Raw genomic sequence first — 24,681 nt, forward strand, 5'->3', positions numbered from 1 at the left:
CCTTTGATAGATAAAAAATGAGTCCTATTAGGATAATTATTTGGCTGAGACTTCTGCCTACCAGCAGATCATTAATGACATATAAGCAATTAACATTAATATAAAAGTATCATTTTGAGCATTTTATTTAGACACTTTCTCATTCAGAAAAGGATTTAAGGGCTAAAGAGATGGCTTAGTAGCTAAGGCACTTGCCTTAGCTAAAGGGCCCAGGTTTGATTACCCAGGAGTCATGTACACCAGATACACAAGGAGGTGCATGCATGTGGAGTTCGTTTGCAATGGCTGGAAGGGCTGGTATGCCCATTCTCTCTCTCTCTCTCTTTTTTTTTTTCTTGTTTTTTCGAGGTAGAGTGTTGCTCTGGCCCAGGCTGACCTGGAATTCACTATGTAGTCTCAGGGTGGCCTCAAACAAATGGAGATCCTCCTACCTCTGACTCCTGAGTGCTGGGATTAAAGGTGTGCCCTACCATGCCTGGCTTTTCTCTTTCTCTCGCTCTAATAAATAAATAAAAATTAAAAATTAAAAAGTATTTAACACTACTTACAAAAAGGAAATTAAATATATCAAAAGGGCAAGCAAAGTATAGGCAGTCCACTGAACTACAGTATACTCAAATGTGCTAGGTCAAAAATTAGATATTTGAAGTGGCAAAGTTATCTTTAAAAGCTGTATATGTCATGGCAATTTGCCAATGCAAACTACACCTGTATTTTAAAATCTGGGACAGTAGAGCCTTGAACTGGAACTCTATCTAGCTTTATGCTTTGTGCTATTACTGGTTGACCTTTAGTATGTACCTCTACATATTTTTGTGACCTAAGTTTCTCTTCAGTACAAAAAGTTTTGAGTTAGATTTCTATATAACATCTTTGTTCTACAGTTCTTGAATCTGTGAGTGAAAAATGTACATCTGTTCTATCAAGAAGGTGCATTCTTTAAAAAAAAATGTAAATGTAAGGATGGGGAAAAGGCTCAGTGGGCCAACGAGTTTGTCACACAAGCACAAGGGCCTGAGCTCTATCACTGTCACCCATGTAAAAAGCTGATGTAGCCACATGCACCTATAATCCCAATCCAATGGGGGGCAAAGAGAGAATAGCTAGGGTCTGCGGGTCAGCAAATATGAGTGAAAAAATAGCAGTTCCAGGTTCAATGACAGACTTCATCTCAAGGAAACAACATGGAAGTCTCATAGAGGACACAGGGTGCTCTCTTCTGACTTCTGCAAAATGTACTCAGGGTGTGAACATCTATATACATACATGCATACATTGGATACAAGATGGAGAGGTCAGCATCACAAGACATTTACAGTCAAGGTCACCATGTATGATTGTGCTGCACTGCAAAAACTCTATGGCACATATGATGGTTTATATTAATAGTTTGACAAGAGCTAGAATCTCCTGTAAGGGATGCAGATTAGGTTAGCCTCTCTGCCTCTAAAAGATTATCTTGATTAGGTTAATTAAGGTGTGAAGACCATTCATGACCTGAGGTCATGGACTATATCAAAAGAAGAGAGCTGGCTGAGCAGCAGCCCTCACTGCCCTGTTTCTTCACTGTGCCAAAGGTGACCAGCTGCCTCAAGCTGCTGTCATTGTTCCTTCCCCACAATGATGGACTATTACCATGAACTATAAACTGAAATAAACTCTTCTTCACTTAAACTGACTTTAGTTACTTTTAAAAAAATAAATTATTTATTTATTTGCTGGAGTTGAGGCGGGGTGCATGAGTGGGCCAGGGACTCTAGCCATTGCAAATGAACTCCAGACATGTGCACCACCTTGTGCATATGGGTTTATGTGGGTACTAGGGAACTGAACCTGAGTCCTTTAGATTTCCAGGTAAGTGCCTTAACCGCTATGTCACCACTCCAGTCCAATATGTGTTAGTTTTCTTTTGTTCTAGCCAAGAGAAGTTGATGAATATAGCATACCATTCATAAGACTATGATTGGAGTGAAGCCCCTTGGAATTGCAGAGTGCAGTAACTACATAAACCTCATACACACTCAGTTAAGGAAAGGTCATAGCACTAAATGTTCCTTTAAAAAAAATGTAGGCTTTATGCATGTTTTCTCTCATAGGTGGATCCTAGCTTCAAATGTTTAGATCTGTATGTGAGTTGGAATAAAAGTCAGTAGTAGTGGGCTGGAGAGATGATTAAGGCACTTGACTGCAAAGTTGAACAACCTGAGTGACCCAGGTTCAATTCCCCACTACCCATGTAAAGCCAGATGCACAAGATGGTGCATATGTCTGGAGTTAGTATGCAGTGGCTAAAGGCCCTGGCATGCCTATTCTCTCCCCTCAACCCTATTCTCTGCTTGCAAATAAATTTTTTTTTAAAAAAGTCAATAGCAGAGACCAGGAAGCTAGAAATGGGCTATGAGGGAAGGAAGAGAGGGGAGGGCTTAAGGGGAGGATACAGTAGATACATCAGTAGAGGGGCAGAATACTGGGGAGGGGAATGACCTAAGGGGAGGGGGTGAAGGACAGGAGGGCATGGCAGGAAGATTAATCAAAATTTGAGATTTATGAATAAGCCATATGTCATAGTCAGTTTTACATTGCTGGGATGAACTTCCAAACCAGGTACAGTTTATGAAAGGAAAGGATTTATTGAAGCTTACAGATCCAGGGGAAGATCCATAATAGTGACAGAAGCTGGTCCCCTTTTACATGTCCACGCAGAGAGAAATACTACCACCAGCACCAAAAGCAAGCAAACTCTTAGAACTTCAGGCAGAACTCAAACTTTCTGCATACCTTTAGGTTGGAATTCAAATCTGCCCCCAGTGACACCTCCCCCAGCCAGGTGACCAGCAAACCTAATTACAAGCTTTAATAAACTCCTGAATCTTTTAGGGGACATTCATTCAAACTACCATACCATATGAAAACTACTTCTTCCCCCCCCCCTCCAAGATAGGGTCTTACTCTAGCTCAGGCTAACTTGGAATTCACTCTGTAGTCTCAGGGTGGCCTTGAACTCATGGTGATCCTCCTACCTCTGCCTCTTGAGGAGAGTGCTGGGACTAAGGGCATGTGTCACCACGCCCGGCTGAAAACTTCTTCTTTTGAGCTACTATTATACATGTTAAAAGAGAAAATCTGGACAGAAATATATTGTGGTGGTGGGTAATTCTGTGCCCCAAAGCCACAGATTGTTATTAGAAAAATTTCAGTGCTAGGGGAGGGATACTTTCCAGTATGCTGTTGGTTAGGGAGGACCCCAAAACATTCAGGTGTTAACCAGCAGTGGATCTTTCAAGATTTAGGGCTGGCCAGCCAGACCAAATGTACCATCTGGTGTAATGGTGGCATGCCTATTATGGGGGAAGCCAACTGCTCTCTGATTGGACTTGAGGGCTGCTTGGAACTAAAAAACCTAATCAAAAGCCTATGAATTAGAAGGTCGTAAGCCCTAAAGAGGAAAGTACTATTGTTGTCTGACTAAATGGATATGTTATACCCATCAAACTATCCTCTAAGTACTTATGTTTATGTCCATATATTAATGCTACTCTCACTTTTGGCTAGAGAAGCTTCTCTTTTCAGATGGTGGTGAGCACTGGGGTGATTCAAAACTCACCAAAGTGCTAAGAAGTGACAGTGGAGTATTCAGCACAAATTGTACCATTCCTACTACACCCTCCAAGGCTCAGGGGCCTACTGTGGAAGAGATGGCAGAAAGGGTGTAAGTACAAAAGGAAGAACAGAAATGCTTACAATACTGACTTCCAGATTAAAAGTAGCCTTGATATTCATGGCCTCACAATGGCTGACACTACCTACCAAGATCTGTGTAACAGGAGGGAGAAAAATGATGACATCAAAAAGAAGAAAGACTAGTTGGGAAGAAAGAGAGAATTTGGGAGTTGGAAAAAGGAGGTAGTGAGAAGGGATTATGATCATGGTCTATCTGTCTGTCTACCTATGGAAGTTGTCAATGAAATAGTTTTTTAAAAAATTTAGGCTTTAATCTGTGACACTAAAGGTAACAGAGTTTCGAAGCAGGATATGACCATGTTTTAAAAAGGAAAACCCCATTTCTCAACTATTCAATTCAAAAATTATAAAAGAATGAACAATTTTTATGAGGAAAAAACAAACAAACAAAAACTAAAACAAAACAACAACCTTGGCCAAGAACAGACTACTCACTATACTCACTATACCAAGCGAGCAAACCTATTCATGACATAAAATAAGGCCACACTGTTGTGTCTTGAATGTGAAATGTCCTCCATTGGCTTGTATGTTTGATCACTTGGTCGCTAGCTGGTGGCACTGCTTTGGAATGTTGTACAACCTTTAGAAACTAAAACCTTTAGTGAGTCACTAAGGATGGGGCCTTGTTCCCACTTCCTATCTTCTCTGCTTCTTGACTAGGGATCAGAGTGAGCAGCTGCCTCACACTCCTTTAGTCATGCCTTCCACACCACAATGGACTACTTCCTTCTTAAACTAGAAGTCAAAATAAACCCTTCATCCTATAAATTGCTTCTGGTTAGGTATTTAGTCATAGCAACTAGAACAGTAATACAGCCATTAAGAATTTTACCATGTGAGCTGGGTGTGATGGCGCACACCTTTAATCCAGCACTCGGGAGGCAGAGGTAGGAGGATTGCTGTGAGTTCGAGGCCACTCTGAGACTGCATAGTGAATTCCAGGTCAGCCTGGGCCAGAGTGAGACTCTACCTTGAAAAACCAAAAAAAAAAAAGAATTACAATCCCAGTACTTGGGAGGCTAAGGCAGGAGGATTGCTATGAGTTTAAAGCAGACCTAAGCTATATAGTTAAGTCCTGTCTCAAAACAGCAGCACAGCAACAACAACAACAAAAACCCCATAAGCACACATGTAAACAAAAAACAAAATAAAAAAAAAAAAGAATTTAACATGTGAAGCACAGTAGAGCCAAGAATGTCTGGGGCATCTTTTGAAGTCTATGTGCTTCTCAGACTGTATGACTTTGAGTTCTGTAATTCACAGCAAGATGGTTAAAAACTGATCTTATGAAATGAGCAGAGACCCCTGCACCCTGACTTAGACTTGCCAACAAAGTTCATGCAATGTACTTAGTTCTTAGACTGAAAAAAGAAAAACCCATTTATATAAAAATATAATAAAACGTAAGTTATTATTTTAAGAGAAAAAAAGGAATACTGGGTGTCAGCATGAGTAATTACAAAGGAGACAATGTAGGAATATCCCACAGGAACTATTGCTATATTTGAGGTGAAGGTAGGAATTATCAAAGTAAAGAAAATGAAATATGAATGGATTCAAGAGACATTTGAAAGGCTAAATTAAGAGGATTTGGGATAGTCACATTGATAATCACAACAGGTAGGTAGGAAAGGAACACTCAGGTACTATGATTCTGAACCAGTTAGGAAAGGGGCCTCAGAATCTGTATTTTAATCATCGAAGTATTTCAGATGGCCCACCAGTAATTTTCCAGATTACTAGGAAAGCAGCTGTGAAAGACACAGAAAAATAGGAAGAAAATTTGACGGGGTGTGGGGAGACTGAATTCACTTTCGGACAAAAGTGCTAGAAGAGAAATAATAATGAGGAAGAGAGGCTGGAGAGATGGCTTAGTGGTAAGCGCTTGCCTGTGAAGCCTAAGGACCCCAGTTGGAGGCTCGATTCCCCAGTTTCCATGTAAGTTAGATGCACAAGGTGGCACATGCATCTGGAGTTCATTTGCAGGGGCTGGAGGCCCTGATGCGCCCATTCCCTCTCTCTCTCTACCTATTTCTCTGTCAGTCACTGTCAAATGAATAAATAAATAAAAATAAACATAAAAAAATAATGAGGAAGAGAACCAACTGAGTGATAATCAACAGGAAGGGCCGAAGGTCGCATATGGCTTCCCATTGTTTTTCTTGATATGTTTTGAATTGTTCTGTTGTATTGGTATGTGTTTCAGTCAGGTTCCCATTGCTGGTAGCTTGTGGGAAAAAAGATTTATTCTGGCTCACAGGCTAGAGGGGAAGCTCCATAATGGCAGGGGAAAATGATTGCATGAGCAGAGAGGGTGGACATCATTCCCTGATCAACATAAGGTAGACAATAGCAATAGAAGAGTGTGCCAAACACTAGCAAGGGGGAGCTGGCTATGACACCCATAAGCCAGCCCCCAACAATACACTGCCTCCAGGAGGCGGTAGTTCCCAAATCTCCATCAGCTGGGAACCTAGCATTCAGAACACCTAAGTTTATGGGGGACACCTGAACCAAACCACCACAGTATACCTTTGGATAGTCATGTAAGCCAAAATATTCTTAACAAGAAAATGTAGAAAAAGTCCTTCTGAGCATAAGAGAACATACTGTAAGAAATGTCACAGACTACACAAGATTCATAAAGGACAACTTTCTAGACCAGTGGTTAAAAATCTTATGAGTTGGGAAATTAGTTTCTCATCCAGCATCCTTGAGTTACTTGCTTCAAGAACAAAATAAAAAGAAAATACAAAGGAAAAGAACTCCTCTATAAAAAGAGTGAAATTTCAGGAGACAGAGGATCTTTTCACAAGAGGCCTATTTTTTCCCCCTTCAAATCACAAACTTAAAACTGCTGAGCAGCATTTAGCCTTGAGAACAACACACTGTTAAACACGAAGAGGAAAGGGCTTTGTAATGATAAAATTGTATTTTGCTCTTAACCACTGGCACAACTCTTCATACTTCTCTCTGCTTTTAATTTCCCTGGGGACACCTAGAGGCTGTTGGGCAACAAGAAAGTTACTGCTGCAGACAGGGTTGGCTGATCACTTTTTCCACATGGCATGGGCAGGGTTGCAAGTCACAACTTGTTTTCTTAGAAGTAATTTTGAGAGTCTAATGAGGAAATCAATAAGGTTTCAGAGATTTCAGATCTCCCATTTTTAGTTATTCCCAAGATGTTTAGAGTATCTCTGTAATTGTCTAACTTAAGTTTAAAGCTATACAACATACTCTCTCACTTCAGCTATTAAGCCAAAAATCCTTGAGTAGCCTGACCACCTTTCAAACCTCCATCTGTGTCATAACTACCCACATTTCCACCTTTTTTCAAGGGTACATAAGTTTTTCTTAAATATGAAGATTGAGATTATTTTCTCTTTTGTATATGTTTGTGTAGGTAGTGTGCATGTGTGTTTGTATGTATGTGGGTACATGTGCACATATTTGTGTGGAGGCCAGAAGTTGACACGGGGTGTCTTTATAGCCTCTCCACTGTACCTACTGTGGCACAGTCTCTCTCTGTATTCATAGCTCACTGATACAAATAGCCTAATTACTAGTCAACTTGTCTCAGAGATCCACTCAGAGACTACCTCCTGAGTACAGGGATCACAAGTATTTCACTATGTCTGGCATTTATATGGGTTCTAGGGTTGCAAACTCAGGTCCTTGCCCTTTTGTGAGGCAAGCTTTTTCCTGATTGGGCCAGCTCCCCAGCCCAAGATCAAATGCAAATTCTTTCTATGCCATCCTGCTGTAGAAAAGCAAAGTTGATTTAAAATTTGGGGGATGGAGAGATGGCTTAGCAGTTAAGCGCTTGCCTGTGAAGCCTAAGGACTCCAGTTTGAAGCTCGATTCCCCAGGACCCACGTTAGCCAGATGTACAAGTGCGTGTACGCATCTGGAGTTCGTTTGCAGTGGCTGGAGGCCCTGGCGTGCCCATTCTCTCTCTATCTGCCTCTTTCTCTCTCTGTTTGTAACTCTCAAATAAATAAATAAAAATGAACAAAAATATTTTAAAATTTTAATCCACTGCTTTAGTTCCATTTGTCTCTGAAAAATAAATGCTATAAAAATAAAAATTATAGACAATAATGTTAAAGTGCCTTTTGTATGAAATATATTAATTTCTCTAGACAACTTGTAGTTTAGAGTATCAATCTATGGACTTTCCCATGGATCTCCTTTATCAGCCAGTTTAACATGTCTGGGATAGAGTCATGCTATAGGATGTGGTTTCCCAACTAGTTAGTACATTATAATCATCCAGAGTTGTTTGGAAAAAGGGATCAGCAAACTCTGCCTGCAGCAGTAACCTTCTTGTTGCTAGGATGAAACACCCAACCAATAGCAACTAATGGGAGGAAACGGTTTATTATTTTAGCTGACAGTATGGAGAAGTTTCATCATGGCAGGGAAAGCATGGCAAAGCAGAGGCGGTGGGTGTCACACCTTGCAACAGTATCAGGCACATTTGGCAGACAGAATCAAGGGTGAGCTAGCTAGTGATTACCCAGTCAAGCTGAACTAATAAACCTCAAGCCTGTCTCCAGTGACAAACCTCTTTTAGCAAGGCTCTACCTCCCTAAGGCTTCACCAGCTGGGGATTTATTAGTATGAGGCTTAACTAAAAATACATGAAATATTGCAGGACAATTCATATTCAAACCAAGACACTGTCCAAGACTTCTTGGATACCTGTGTATTGGGGACAATGTAACACATTTAAAATCACTGCCATAAGGGGGTCTAGTCATATCTGGAATAGTACTGTAAAACACTATACAAATATACACAAATGGAGAAAAATAGGTTTCATAGAGTAGCTCTCCCCTTCCTCCACAGTGATCCTAGTTTTGAACTGTTCTTGAAGAATAACATAAAATATAGAAATAAAAATAGCAGTTGCTAAGACTTTCTCTCTTTTTAAAATTTTTCTTTCTTTCTTTCCTTTTTTTCCCCCCGGAGGACCTGGAATTCACTATGTAGTCTCAGGGTGGCCTCAAACTCATGGCGATCCTCCTACCTCTGCTTCCCAAGTGCTGGGATTAAAGGCATGCGCCTCCATGCCAGGCCTTAAATTGTTTTGATGCTTTGGCTGATGGCCTAGAACAGCACTTTGTTGATCTTGGTTCTATAAAATTCCTATAGCTCATCACAGCATACAACAAATATTTTCATTGTCAATGACATTCTTGTAGAGAAATTTGATTGTGACTACAGCTCTTCTAGACCAAGCACCCATGATCCTTTTAAGTTGATGTTCTTTCTATCAATACTTCATTATCCCAAGTCCATTTAAAATTCCAATTTATAGGTAACTGAGAACACAGATCCCAATGACATGTTTTGAAAGTCCAAAGAGACACATAGTCATGAAACAGAAGGTCAGTTTAAGTCCTCTGAACAGCATTCCAACAATGACAGTAAAAGTTGCTTCTTAGGGCTGGAGAGACAGCTTAGCAGTTAAGGTGCTTGCCTGCAAAGCCAAAGGAGCCATGTTCAATTCCCCAGGACACATGTAAGCCAGATGCATAAGGTGGTGTATGCATCTGAAATTCGTTTGCAGTGGCTAGATGCCCTAGCATGCCCATTCTCTCTCTACCTGATTCTTTCTCTCTCTCTGAAATAAATATGAAAAAATTTTAAAGTAGTTCCCTAAACCTAAGTCAATATAATAAATGTTCCAGGCTATACAAGTGTTTCCTGTTTCCTCACAGGAAACCAAGGATACCTATGTGGCCAGATACTTTAATAAATCACCACATTTTTTTTCTTTTTGAGGCAAGCTCAACAGACTGTTCTTTTAAAAAAAAATTGTTTAATTTCATTTATTTATTTGAGAGCGACAGAGAGAGAACAAGAGAGAGAGAAAGAGAGGTAGGGAGGGAGGGAGGGAGGGAGAGGGAGAGAATGGGCATGCCAGGGCTTCCAGCCACTGCAAACAAACTTCACATGCGTGCGCCCCCTTGAGCATCTGGCTGGCATGGGTCTTGGGGAATTGAATCTGGGTCCTTTGGCTTTACAGGCAAACGCCTTACAATTAAGCCATCCCTCCAGCCCAGTTTTTATTTTGAATCAGAGCAAAACAGATATGTTAATGAGTCAAATAACTGCTAGGTTTAAGAAAAACAAGTGTCTTTTGCTTTCCCCTGCCCCTTTCCTGCTGTACCCTGGCAACAACTCTTTTGGGCTGAGCTTTTACATTTATGTCTGTATCGCTGTGCAATACTGTCACACTGACTTTTCAGTTTTACTTGTCTTCCCACTAGGCAAAAGAATTCTGCTGTCTTTAAATGACCCCTTCTCCTTTCTCTCTCAATTTACCCATTTATACAGTTATCTTGTTGTTAGATGAGCATTCAAGATTCACTGTCCTTTCTGATTACATAATACTGTTCTGACTATGTAATGTACTAATCCATATTAATATTATATGGCTGCTTTCCTTTCCTGAAAAAATCTGTTTGCTTTACTTTCTATCAAGGTATTCTATTAAAACTCAATATTCAGGCACACAGGCTAGTTTACCAAGTTCACCTTCTTAGAGGAACTTTTCCTGAGCTTTCTGATGTAATATACTGCTTGTACTCTTGTGCCTCATGGAAAGCTGTCATCTTGCAAGTTTCACCTTGAAATGGTAATTCCCTTTCTCTAGTTAAACCTCTCATCATCAGTGTCCTAATCATTTTTTGTTTTATATATACATTTAGTGACTCGAATATTTAGGAGCTTCTTGAGAAAGTATTTTTGGAAAGTGAAACTTTTGAAACCTTGTAAACTGAAACACTTTTACCTTTGGGCTAAGCTGATAGTTGGTCAGATTAAAGAGTTTTAAGCTGGAAGTGTTTTTTTCCTCAGAATTTTGAAGGCTGTGCTACCTTACAGCTTTCATTTCTTTTGGTGAAGCTAATACCCATTATGAACTTGATACTTGATATTTAATCTATTTTTTGCCCTTTGGAAAGTAATAGAATTTTTTCCCTCTTTGTCCTCAGTATTCTGAAATTTACATCTATTGCAATGGGAACTTGCTGTGCTTTTTCAATCTATAAATTCATCTTTCAGTTCCTGGAAATTTTCTTAATTTTTTTTTAATTTTTATTTATTTATTTATTTGAGAGCGACAGACACAGAGAGAAAGACAGATAGAGGGAGAGAGAGAGAATGGGCGCGCCAGGGCTTCCAGCCTCTGCAAACGAACTCCAGACGCGTGCGCCCCCTTGTGCATCTGGCTAACGTGGGACCTGGGGAACCGAGCCTCGAACCAGGGTCCTTAGGCTTCACAGGCAAGCGCTTAACCGCTAAGCCATCTCTCCAGCCCAATTTTCTTAATTTTTTAATTGCTTTCTCTTGTTTCCGTTACCCTCTCTGGGAATCCTATTATCTAGAGGATGACTCTTCTAAACTGATACTGGTGTTTTTGCTACTCCTCTTTAGTTTGTTTTGTTGTGTTTTCCTTCCAGACAGGGTCTTGATATGTAGTCCAGGCTGGCCTTGAAGTTGAGATGCCCCTGCCTTCGGCTTCTGTGCTCCTAGCCTTTTAAAATGAACTTTTCTTCTTATTTTCAGACACAATAGCTTATGTCTGTTTTCTTTGGAGCCAATATTATGCTGTCAAATGAAGTCAAGCAATCCTGGATAAACAAAGTAAAAAATCAAAGATAAGTTGGGGTGCTTGGAGGTGTTTAGCTCCTGCTAAAAATGTTCTACCTCGGGCTGGAGAGATGGCTTGGAGTTTAAGGCACTTGCCTGCAAAGCCAAAGGATTCAGGTTTGATTCCCCAGGACCCATGTAAGCCAGATGCATAAAGGGGCACACATATCTGGAGTTCATTTGCAGTGGCTGGAGGCCCTGGCACACCCATTCTCTCCCTCTCTCTCTTCCTGCCTGCCTATTTCTGTATCTCTCTCTAGAATAAAAATCAGTAAAGTTAAAAAAAAAAAGTTCTACCTCCAAGACCCCAATTCAACTAGATTAGCTGGACCAAAAAAAAAAAAAAAAAATCACGTGTGTCATGGCAAGTTTAAGCATCTCCACCCCACAGTGGCATGGCATTCTTTAAGGTCTACTTTTTTATAAGGTAAAGGTAAGGGTTAGGGTAAAAGGCAAGAATGGGAGATTTGGGAGACAGGGTAGGCTTGCTGCTGAGTTTCCCCTACTACTGAGTACTTCTAGGTAAACATCCACATTTGTAGTGAGAGGCCAATTCAATTCCAAAGAAGTTTGAGGATGGGGAAAGAAAATCACCTTGAAAAATTATAACGCCTTTCCCTTTGCCCCAGAAGAGAAACCAGCCTTTCCCAACTGCTTTGAGGATGAATAATAAGAATTCACATTGTACTCAAGAAAGTTGCCACATGAGTAGAGGAAAAGGTGAATAAATGATTAAAAAGTCTTAACTATATCTTGCTCTTCTCACAAAAAGCAAAAAAAATGAAAAAAGAAAATCTGGCAACCAGAGTACATACATGTAAATTCAAATCTTCTGTCTCTGATGGGGAAGGCAGACCTTTCAGGAACGTAACAAAAACAAGCAAAAACATTTTCCTTACTTGAAGGAAGAAAATGGAAAGTATCGTTTCTAACATGTATTTATAATCACTTACCCCTTTTAAAACATATATAACACAGGTAGAACTATATAACACAAGTAGAACTATATAACACAATTCTTCAAAATATAGTTTGCATTTCTAGTCTTTACAGGTTACAAACTTTGGTCATGGTTATATGCGTAGCACATTGTACTAAACCTTTTCTGTGTTTTAGTTATGCAGATAATAAATAGTAATTTAAATTTATAAACCCAGCAGTGTTAAAATTTGAGTTTTATATTTTTCTTTTTTTTAAATTTTATTAACATTTTCCATGATTATAAAAAAATATCCCATTGTAATTCCCTCCCCCCCACTTTTCCCTTTGAAATTCCATTCTCCATCATATTACCTCCCCATCTCAATCATTGTAATTACATATATACAATATCAACCTATTAAGTACCCTCCTCCCTTCCTTTCTCTTCCCTTTATTATCTCCTTTTTAATTTACTGGCCTCTGCTACTAAGTATTTTCCTTCTCACGCAGAAGCCCAATCATCTTATATTTATTTTCTATAAGCTGGCTGGCTAAATTTATCTGCATAAGGGAAGAGAACTCTACCAACTAAATCCAAAGATTATCAAAGTATCATTTTGCTGAATGTTAGGACTTGGTAAAAATTTCTTCTGTCTTCTAAGAGAGAAAAGGTTTCACAAAGTCCACACCCATGAGTTTAAGTATTATCCCATCTCCTTGTTTTCCCCATATTACACACATGAGTTGCTTAACTATGAGGATATGTTCTGAAAAATATGGTGGCGGGTGATTGTGACTTGTGCAAATGTTATAAAGAGTGCTTAGAAAAACCTAGATGAAATAGCCTAATACTCATCTAGGCTGTATGGTAAGTATATGTGGTCCATCTTTGATCATAGGACACATAAGCATACTTTCTCTCAGACTTTTTTAAAAAAATTTTTATTTATTTATTTATTTATTTATTTGAGAGCAACAGACACAGAGAGAAAGACAGATAGAGGGAGAGAGAGAGAATGGGTGCGCCAGGGCTTCCCGCCTCTGCAAACGAACTCCAGACACGTGCGCTCCCTTGTGCATCTGGCTAACGTGGGACCTGGGGAACCGAGCCTCGAACCGGGGTCCTTAGGCTTCACAGTCAAGCGCTTAACCGCTAAGCCATCTCTTCTGCCCTCTCTCAGACTTTTTATCAAATGCTAGAAGTTCAGGTGTATAATTAGACAGTGTAACAGCAGAAGGAAAATGGCATGTGATATTCTACCCCTGAAATAAACATAAAATTGCATTGCTCAGTAAACTGTGCTTAGGTACATGTTGCTGTTAACGTGTGGGTGAGTGTCTGTGTGTACTTGTGACAGGTTTTCTTATGTAGCCCAGATGGGCCTCAAACTGCAAATTGCCTGAACCTGCTGAGTGCTTGGATTATAGGCATATGACAGCACAACCATTTCACGAGTATCTTGAATGGGTATAGTAGGGCCCATGTTCGAATTTGGAGGTATAGGATGGGAACATATGACTTTAAATAGTTAATGTAAACTGTTTTCAAAAGTCATATGAATCATGGACATTCATGGATGAGGAACCTAGCAAATGAAGTTCGTTATTCACTGTGGGGAAGTACAGAGAATAAGTAAAACTGTGTGGGAGAAGCAGCACAAATTAAAACATAATTTGAGATACTTTCTCTGCAAGAAACAATAATTTTTCGAAGTTGACAAGTAACATTAAAATAAAGACATTTCTATTTTAGCGATGCCAAATATGTGAAGTCAAAAAGTATTATCACAGTAAATGCAATACAGTTAATAGTTATGACACATAAAACCATTTGAATATCCTATAGTAGCAGTTTGTCTATTGACTGGTTTTAATAAATTTTCTTCAAAAAATTTAAAATAATGCACCCTTTCCAGGCGTGGTAACACACATCCTTAATCCCAGCACTCGGGAGGCAGAGTTAGGAGGTTCACCATGAGTTTGAGGCCACCCTGAGTCTACATAATGAATTTCCAGGTCAGTTTGGGCTATATAGTAAGACACAAAACCTCACAAAACCAAAATAAATAAATAAATAAATAAGAGAGAGAGAAAGCCAGACACCCTGCAAACAAGTGAGTGTAGTGACGCACACCTTTTATGCCAGCACTTGGAAAGCAGAGGTAGGAAGATCACTGTGAGTTTGAGGCTACCCTGAGCCTACAAGGTGAATTCCAGGTCAGCCTGGCTTAAAGTGAAATCCTACCTCAAAAAAACTAAAGGCAAGAAATGCATCTTTCTATTGAAGGCTAGGCTTTTGTTTTCTGTCCTTACAGCAAGTGAATCTCTGTAGCAAAATTATTTAGTTTCACATGATCTGCTGCTCCATAGAATAATTTTCTATACTTCATTCTGCTGTAAATATGTCAAGGGTTCACACTTTCAATTTGTTAGATAAGTATTAAAATAGAATTCATGTTTCCTTAGTCCATTCAATTTCCAGTAATTCCTTACTTCAATGACTTAAAAGATAATTTTATTTTCCTTGTTAGCAAACTATATTCAGTAGACTGTCCTTTTTGTGAAAGAAAAATGTTGGCAGTAAATAAAAGTTATTGCAGACTATTGGTACTGCAATTGTTTACTTTCATCACTCATTAATGATAATTATCTTAATTATCTGTTGTGGAGAGTTGATTTCTAAAGGAAGCAAAGTCAGGTTACTTTCCAGGATATTTTCCCATGAGGTAGTTATCATTTAATCCTCCAAACTCAACTATTTTTCTCAAAACAAACCCAAAAAACAAAGTCCCTTAAAAAATTGTTCTTGCTGAACCTTTTAGTACAAGTGTGCAATTCCAGCTGTGGGAAGCTAAGGTAGAAAAAATACAAGTTCAAAGCCTGATCAAGGCCAGTCTGGCAGTTTATATTTTATTTAGTTCCAAGGAGAAAGAGTAGTGCAGAGAGCACAGCAGAGAAAATGGGCATGAAAAGGACTTCTAGCCACTGCAAATGAACTCCATATATGCATCACTTTGCTTCTGGCTTTTCATGGGTACTGGGAAAATGAACCCAGGAAATTAGGCTTTGCAGGCAAGCACCTTAACCTCTGAGCCATCTCTTCAGCCTCTAGTCTAGCAGTTTAATGAGACCTTGTCTCAAAATAAAACAAAAATGTACAGAGGGCTGCGCAAGTGGTAAAGTGTTTTTCTACCATGTACAAGGCCCTAGGTTCAATCCCAAACCATTGTTCTTTGGTTGCACAACAATGTCACACCCTAACAGTACTTAACTGTAGGCTGGTACCACGCCCAGCCCGATTTCTTTTTCTTTACAGCTGAATAAAACTCCACTGTGCATCTATTCCACATCTTCATTATACATTCATCAGTGGATAGGCATTTAGGCTATTTCCTAGCTATTGTTAAATACAGCAGCAATCAATATGGATGAGCAAGCACCTCTAAAGTAAATTGTACAGTCTTTAGGGTATATGATCAGCAGTGGCGTGACTCATATGGTAGATCTATTTTTAGCTTTTTGGGGAACATCCACAGATTTCCATAGTGGCTGCATCAGTTTACACTTCTACCAACAGTGATTAAGGGTTCCTCTTTCTCCATGAGTTGTTGGTCATAGAGGTCCCTAAGGTCCCCAAGACAATACACGCTAGTGTTCTTGGATGCCTACCAGAATTAAATACGACACCGATGACCACATGTGTCAGTAGCAGGACATTGAACGTGAAATCAAACTGGAACTGAGCTGAAAGTCTCCTCTCTCTTGGGTAGCTGGCCTAGTAGTGGAAAGTGCTATACAGGCTACTATGGGAGAAAATTCATCAACAAGCTTACCCAACTGCTGAATAACCCTGTGTGTCATAACCAACTAACCAGCAAAGAACTGTCCACTATAGTAATAGTGGCATAACTGGCATGGGAGTAACCAACTACTACTCTCTGATTGGATCTGAGAACCACTCCATGGAGAGAATATATGCTTGGTACTAAAAACCTAGTCAAAAGCTTATGGTAGAGAAGCTCATAGATCCTAGTGGGGGGAAGCCACTACTATTGACTAACTAAATGTATGATATATGGTGCCCATCAAAATGACTTTTAAATGTTTATATTATGTCTATCCTCATAGATTAGTCCTGATCACACCTTTGGTCAGAAGTTTCTTCTTGTGGATGGTGATGTTTGGGGAGACTTAAAACTCTCCAAAGTGCTAAAAATAAGTGAAGGTTGAGTGCTCAATGCTAAATGAGAGACATTCTTATCATACCTTTAAGGCTCAGGGGATATTGTGGAAGAGGGGGGCAGTAAGAACTAAGAATCAGAAGAAGGGGAGGGGTACTTTGGGACACTATCTTCTGGACATAAAGGAATCATTATGTTATGACCTTATAGTTGCTGTTGCTACTTCCACAAAATTGAGATCATCATGTCAACACAGATGATGGAGAAGGGAAAAAAAAAAGACATCAAAAAAGAAGTGTTAGAAAACACTGTTCAGTGAAGGTAGAATGTGTGGAGGGGGGAGGAAATAAATAAAGTATTGGGAGATTATGGTCAAATTACATTATATTCATGTATGGAAATTGTTAATAAAAAGTTTTAAAAGTCTTTCTGGCAGGCACAGTGGCACACATTTTTAATCCCGGCACTCAAAAAGCAGAGGTAAGAGGATCACCATGACCTCAAAATCAGCCTGAGACCTGAGACTACATAGTGAATGGATTCCAGGTCAGCCTGGGCTAGAGTGAGACCTTAACTTGAAAAATAAAAAATAAAAAATAAAAGGCTTTTCTTAAGCCCTCAGATGTCAACAATTATTTGCTACATAACAGACTGTATATTAAAATAATCAAATAAACAAGCATTCATATAATGTCTGCATTCTACTAAAATGGCATTTGTGTCATATTATCTTACTAAAAATAGTACTCATATGTGATGCATCCTTCATAGTTCAGAGCTATCAATTGCTAAATTACATTCCCCCCCCCCCATCAAATGTTTTAATTGAATGTCAGGGATGCTTACAAAGATACATTAAGTCTTATATCAACAATAGACTATTATTAAAATTAATGTCAGGGCTGGAGAGATGGCTTAGCGGTTAAGTGCTTGCCTGTGAAGCCTAAGGACCCCGGTTCGAGGCTCGGTTCCCCAGGTCCCACGTTAGCCAGATGCACAGGGGGCGCACGCATCTGGAGTTCGTTTGCAGAGGCTGGAAGCCCTGGTGCGCCCATTCTCTCCCTCTCCCTCTATCTGTCTTTCTCTGTGTGTCTGTCGCTCTCAAATAAAAAAATTTAAAAAAAAATTAATGTCAGCCTTTAGTCTTTAAACTTAAATGGGAAAAAGAATGACTGCTTTCCTCGAATGCTAAATTGTACGTAGAGGTTAAAAAAAATAGAGGATTAAGATGATCCAGATCTGGACTTACTCTTAAAATAGAGCCTACAACATTCTATTGTATTGAAAGCAAGAAAAATTAAGGCATAAAGATCTGTAAAAGTGCCTTGAGTACCCTATAAAGGATTAAAGCTATGAAGCAGCAGAAACAGAGAGACATTTCAAATATAGTAAAGAGGATGTGGCAATTTGAAATGTTGAGCAGAAGTGTTTGTGTGTGTACCTGGTGGGGTTCAAGAAAGTGGTTCATGGTAGAGATATAAATGTGGGAGCCTCCAGGACATCCATGGCATTTAAAATGCTAAGAATGCCATGAAGACGAGGAGCATGGTATGGCACTCTGAGCTGAGGGGTTGAAAAGAGGAAGATGATACTGAGAAGAAATGACCAGAGATGAAGAAAATGAGCCCAGGGACTGGAGAGATGGCTTAGTGGGTAAGGCATTTGTCTGCAAAGCCAAAGAACCCAGGTTCAGTTCCCACAGGACTCATGTAAGCCAGATGCAAAAGGTGGTGCATGCATCTAGAGTTTGTTTGCAGTGGCTGGAGGCCCTGGAATGCATACTCCCTCTCTCCTAGTGAGTAAATATTTTAAATATTTTTTAAAAAGAAATGAAGTCAAGTGTGAGCAGCTTCCTGGGATCCAAGAGTATGAAATATTTTAAGAAGGAAAGAGTCATGAAGGAAGATGAGTCTGAAAGCTGGTCATTTGATTTAGCAAGACAAACTTTAGTGAGGTTGAATTGAAAGGTAATTGATGAGTTAATTTGGTAAAGTACCATGGGCTAACCAATTATGCCACTGGAGGTCCCTGTGGAGGAAATTTCAAGATAGTACAACATTCAAGCTGTGACATGGTTACTTCTCACTCTAATTATTCAGATCTATAACAAAAGAGAGCAAAAAGATCCAGGGTAAATGAAATTTAAGGAGGAAAGGCTTGTGAGCCAGCTTAATGTTCTACGCAGGGATACTGTTACCAGTAACTAATGATAAGATTAAAGAGATTAACTGAATTAAAGAGAACCCTCACTCTCTTCACTAGGGCAATAGGAAAAGTCAAGATTTCACCCATTAAAGACTCTGACTTATAAGAATGAAATTTTTTTTTTTTTTAGTAAAAGATTTTTTTTTTTTTTTACTTTATTAATTAGAAACAGAGAGGGAGAGAGAGAGACGGAGAATGGGTGCACCAGGGCCTCTAGCCACTGTAAAGGAACTCCAGATGCATGTGCCCCCTCGCATCTGGCTAACGTGGGACCTGGAGAATCGAACCACGGTCCTTAGGCTTCACAGGTATGTGACTTAATCACTAAGCCATCACTCCAGCCCCAAGAATGCAAATTTTTTTGAAAGGAAAAAGCCTGGAAGGAGAATGCTGCCTATGGGATCCCCTGCCCAAAAACAACTGACCAGGAAAGTGGTTCCTGAGGTTAAGCACCCAAGGCTCACAGTAGACATTACAGCTGTGCCCATGGGTGCCAGAGTCCATCCTGACTTAGTAGCAGAAATTGGCACATTGTCTACATAATTTAAGTTACGTTCTTGAAAGTAATCAAAATTGCCTGAAATAATAATATTCAGAATTTATTATTTCTATAAAAGATTAGTTAACACTATTACTTATGCTAGAAAACTACTAGTAAGCAATAAACTGGCCTTTTGTTAGCTGACTAGCTTGTTCAGCTCTGCTCCATGAACATGCATAAATACATCATACTTACTGTCCCATTACTTTTTACTTTATATTAAATATTATCTTAACCTACTGACTCTGAGAACCCCCCCATGAAATCTTGTCACTTTAGAATGACATCTTGATTATTGCCACTAAAGCAAGAAATATCCAAGCAAAATTGGAAAGCCAGTGACAACAAAGTTACACAGATAGTTTCTTTCATGGTACAGAACTTGCCCATGTGAAATATTTTTTTTTTTTTTAAGAGGACAGAAATAGTAATTAATTCTACTTGTAAGTCTCCACCTACCTACAGAATTCCTTGATAGTGAAAAAAAGTTTTGTGTGGCAAAGTTTGCTTCAGGGATGGGGGGTGGTTGATTGACCAAGATTAATAAACCAATTCTTTCTCTTGATTTTATTTATGTCTTAACCTTTTTATTCATTTGGATTTACTCTAATGATTTTTTTAAGTTCTGCACAATTTTGCTGAATATTATTGGTATTCTATTCTTAGAACAATGTATTCTCAGACCCATGTGGTCCCATGAATTAATCTTTTTGAGATCTTCAAAGAACAGAGGTATCTTGCTATGGAAACTATTTTGTTATTTTAAAAATATCTTATTTATTTGTTTTTAAGCAGAGAGAGAGAGAAGCCATACAGAGAGAATGGGCATGCCAGGGCCCCAGCCACTGCAAACGAACTCCAGATGCATTTGCCACTTAGTGCATCTGGCTTTGTGTGGGAACTGGGGAATCAAACTTGGATTGCTTGGCTCTGGAGTCAAGTGCCTTACCTGTTGAACAATCTCTCCAGCCCTTGTAACTATTTAAGAACAAAGACAGGATCTTCTCCTAGGTTCCTTGTAGATAGCAGAACTTGACATAAAAACCATGACACAGACAACACTAAAAAAGATGAAATACAATTACTGATTTTAAACAAAAATATTGTCAGTGCTTGGGATACAGGACTTAGTGGTAGACCACTTGTGTAAGGTTGGCTCATAAACAAACTAAAAACACACTAAAAAAATTTGTAATAGGGCAATTTTTATTAAATTCAACTGATAAAAATGTTAAGTAGTAATGAATAATTTCTCTATACAATGAGAAACATTCACACACTCAACAATTATTTAAAACTGCTCTTGAAGTGGTAGCAAAAGCAAACAGACTCTGGATATACCCCGAACACACATTCTCTCTAAAATACTAGTAAGTTAGAAATATTAAAGGAAACTTTCTTAACCAATAAAATCATTTAGAAATCAATACTAAACCTCATATTTAGTGATAGTAGAGTAAAAACATCTTCAAACTAAGAAACAAAGACAACCAGAAGTATGAAGATAAGATTATATTAGCTGGGCGTGGGGGCGCACACCTTTAATCCCAGCACTCGGGAGGCAGAGGTAGGAGGATTGCCATGAGTTCAAGGCCACCCTGAGATGACAGAGTTAATTCCAGGTCAGCCTGGACCAGAGTGAGACCCTACCTCAAAAAGAAAAAAAAAAAAAAAATTATATTTATAGTTTTTCTCAAAAATTCAAGAAAATTTATTAAAGTTAATAAATTTTAGAAATTTACCCAGGTATATATTCATCTATATACCAGCCATAAAAAAATCAGAGAATATGACCAAAATCCCAAAAGGATTAGATTAATGGAACATGGACAGTTTGTTTTATTTTGAAAGAAAAAAAAAGGGACCTATGAATTACTAGAACCTGTCATAACCAATAAAAACGGGTATTTGAACAAATAAATTAAAGCAGTACATGAGTCTAAATAATAAGACATATACATGGTAATTTATAATGCTAAAGAGGTATTTCCAGCCATTTATTAAAAAACGGATTCTAATATGATTTCTAGAAAATGGTTGCCCATTCATAAAATAAACTAAATCCCTATCTTGGACAACGTACCAAACCATGTTCAGATATTTAATGGAGTGAAGCATTACAAAAGAATTGACAATATAGGAAAAGATTATAATAATTTGAGAGGGACCATCCATCATTTTAGATCCAAAGCCTAGACACTTTAAATCAAATAACAGTTCTTTAATATAGTTGAGACTTTACAAAGGATTAATATAACTGTATCTTAATGACAAAAAATGTAAAATGAGCAAAACAAGAGGACAGGGTATAGTAAGTAAGGAGTATCTTAAGGTGCATCCAGACAAAGGAATGCCATGGTGTTATTACAAAAACTAATGCTATGTATTTTACCTAAATTTTTATCTGAAACAGGAGATCATAGAATAAGCGTCTTCTTTGTGTAAGAAAGTAACATAACATAATTATGCACTTTTGTGATGTGGAAGGCTCTGAACTGCATATGCTTGGCAATGTCAGGATTCCACCCTCTGTTCTAACAGGACTGTATCGTTTGATCTTCATTCACAGCTCCTCTCAAAAGTGTGTCAAAATCATCTCTCAACAGATCACAGCGCTCCTCTGCTACCTCTCCTTTGTATGTGTACCCCCAACCCTGGTAAGAAGGCCGGCCATTATCTTCCCCTTCAATCTCACATCACTTGACTATCATTCTCTCCCTTATGATAACTTGTCAAAAGCATCGGTGAGGGCTTGGGACTGATCTCAGCGGAAGAGTGCTTGCTTAGCGTGCACGAGGCCCAGTACCACAAAAATAAAGCATTTGTGAGAACCACGACACCCCCGTACAGCGTCACGGTGAAGGACCACAAGTACTCTGTGGTGGGATATCTCCCCCCTCTTGCTGCTTCTGATAAGTGACTCTGGCCGGTCGGTTTACACGAGGGACGAGGGTGACTCTACCTAACGTGTGGGTGCTTCCACCCTTTCCTCCCCGGCCACCCGTTCTCTGGGGACCCTCTGGGAAGCTGCTCAACTCCTCTCAGCGACAGCTCGGACGACGCTACGGAAAGCAGAGCGGAACAGTGCGAGGGGGGTGGCCCCGGAGCAAGCGCGGCCGTCCCGGCTTCCGCGCGGTCAGTCCGGCACAGTGCGGCCCGGGCCATCACGGGGCCACCACCCAGCCCAGGACGGCGCCGGGCCGGCTCGCGCTCGCCGTGTCCCCGCCGGCGCAGGTCACGCGGCCCGGAGCGTCCAGCGGGCTCAGGCCGGGGACGCGGCGCGGACCCGCGGCGTCTCTCCTCTGAGCCCCTCGGCGCCCGGAGAACCGGCGGTGTACGTCGCCCCACAGCTTCCCTCGCGCGCTCGCCCCCGCATACACGTCCTCCGTCCCGGGCTCGCGGCTGCACACACGAGAACGCTCAGACCAACTTTTTTTTTTTTTTTAAACTCACAGTTCAGGGTTTCCGCCACACTCTCTCACCGCGGGTCGCCGGCTCCTGGCCGAACGACTGCAACCGGAAGCTGCTTTCCGTTCCAGTTCAGAGGGCAGCGCCTGCGCGGAGTCATTCACCTTCCGTCCGCCCGCGGCGACCACAGGGCCCGTCGGGTTTCGCCTCTCACGAGAGCCACGCCCACGGGAGCCACGCCCACGGGAGCCACGCCCACAAGTTCCACCCACCTGCGCCACGCACCGAGAACATCTGCGGGGTAGGGAACCCCGTGTCTTCGTTTAAAGGTCATTTGACTGTCTTGGCTAGAATTCTGCCCCCAAAATAAGCAGTTCTAACATCAGCCTGTACGTAGGTTAGAGGACATATAGGTCACCAAAAAAATATAAGATGTAGCTCCACCAATCAACCCTTAGCGATTCCCGCTCCAGAGCTAAAGGGAAGCCCAGGGAACTTACATTTTCACCGGATCGTTACGTGGACTGAAGTTCACAATTTTAGAAACATACACCCCTGTGGGTTTTCCCTAACTTGCAACACTTTTTAATAAGCATATGTTCTGAAGTTCAGTTGTGGACAAATGGAGGTGGAACTTTATTAAGAAATGCCCCGTGGACTAAAATTTCATTATTCCATATCCACGCATGCTTGAATATTACTCAACGTAGAAATTTCAGACAGACCAAGCGAGAAAAGTATCTTTTCCTTGTTAGAACAAGATGATGAGGACCTGGCTGCCTCAGTTTCTCTCTGTACTCTAACATTTACTTTTTTTGTTGTTTTGTTTTTAGGTCAGTAATACCAAGGATTCATAAACCTGCCAAGTTCTAGCACAGTCAACCAGGCTAACTAAAATACTCGGCTTACTTTTAAAGGTATAGCCATTTTTAAAAAAAAAAATTTTAAGCAGAAAGTTCTCAATCTAATATTTGGACTAGTTGAATATTTTCTTGCAAAAAGTAACTAAGTATGCAATTCCAGCACTGCTTAAATTAAGCACTAGTTTTTTCTAGAGCACTTTTAAACCCACAGCAAAGTTAAGAAAATGCTCCCATACGCCCTGGATCCTCACACTTTTAAGCTTCTCACATTATCAACATCCTTCAGAAAAGTGATGTTGAAAGCCAGGCATGGGAGGGCACACCTTTAATTGCAGCACCGGGGAGGGAGGCAGAGGCAGGAGAATCACTGTGAGTTTGAGGCCACCCTGGAAATACAGAGTGAGTTCCAGGTCAGCCTGGGCTGGAGAGAAACCCTATTTCCAAAAAAAAGAGGGGGTGGGGGGCTGTTGAAAAGTTGCCATAAGAAACAATGAGCTTTTTGTGAGGAAAAAATATTTCAGTTTTAAGTTAAATATAGAACAAATACAAAAGAATTATTGCTAATTCACATGGTAGGAGTATGTTTAGAGTTTAAAAAGTTGGGCTGGAGAGATGGCTTAGCAGTTAAGCGCTTGCCTGTGAAGCCTAAGGACCCCGGTTCGAGGCTCGGTTCCCCAGGTCCCACGTGAGCCAGATTCACAAGGGGGCGCACGCGTCTGGAGTTCGTTTGCAGAGGCTGGAAGCCCTGGCGCGCCCATTCTCTCTCTCTCCCTCTATCTGTCTTTCTCTCTGTGTCTGTCGCTCTCAAATACATAAATAAATAAATAAATGAATAATTTAAAAAAAAAAGTGCCCAGCTGGCTTCTAAAGTGCTTAGACTGCTTTGCATTGATACCAGCAATGAACAAGAAGAGTTCTTGTTTCTCCCAGTCTTTGGCAGCATTTGGTATTGTCAATGTTCTGGAATTTTGTCATTCTAATGGCATGTAACTGTTGTTTTAATATGCAATTTCCTGATGACATATGGTGTATGTTTTAAAAAATATTTTTATTTATTTGGAGTATCTTTTCTGTGTCATAATCTATCCTGATTGCCATTGTTCAAATCACCACCAATTCATAATTATCAGAAGATCTTCTATTCTCATATCCTCTC

The 24,681-nt window shown here is 40.0% G+C and overlaps 1 protein-coding gene across 6 annotated transcripts in view; it reads right to left on the reverse strand.

Moving 5' to 3' along the window:
- Tank (TRAF family member associated NFKB activator) overlaps positions 1-22,870 on the reverse strand; it is a 77,162-nt gene extending 54,292 nt beyond the window's left edge. For 2 of the 6 annotated variants that reach the window (XM_045148341.1, XM_045148340.1), the window contains exons 1-2: positions 22,708-22,811; positions 20,204-20,315 (exon numbers count right to left, since the gene is read on the reverse strand). The gene's annotated coding sequence lies outside the window, so the exon portion shown is untranslated. Of the gene's footprint in view, positions 1-20,203; positions 20,316-22,707 lie in introns of all 6 variants that reach the window. The other 4 variants (XM_045148343.1, XM_004651880.3, XM_045148339.1 and 1 more) reach the window with 3 other exon arrangements.
- Positions 22,871-24,681: the final 1,811 nt, after the last annotated feature.

The sequence above is a fragment of the Jaculus jaculus genome, chromosome 4 (assembly GCF_020740685.1).
Source record: "Jaculus jaculus isolate mJacJac1 chromosome 4, mJacJac1.mat.Y.cur, whole genome shotgun sequence".
NCBI lineage: Eukaryota > Metazoa > Chordata > Mammalia > Rodentia > Dipodidae > Jaculus > Jaculus jaculus.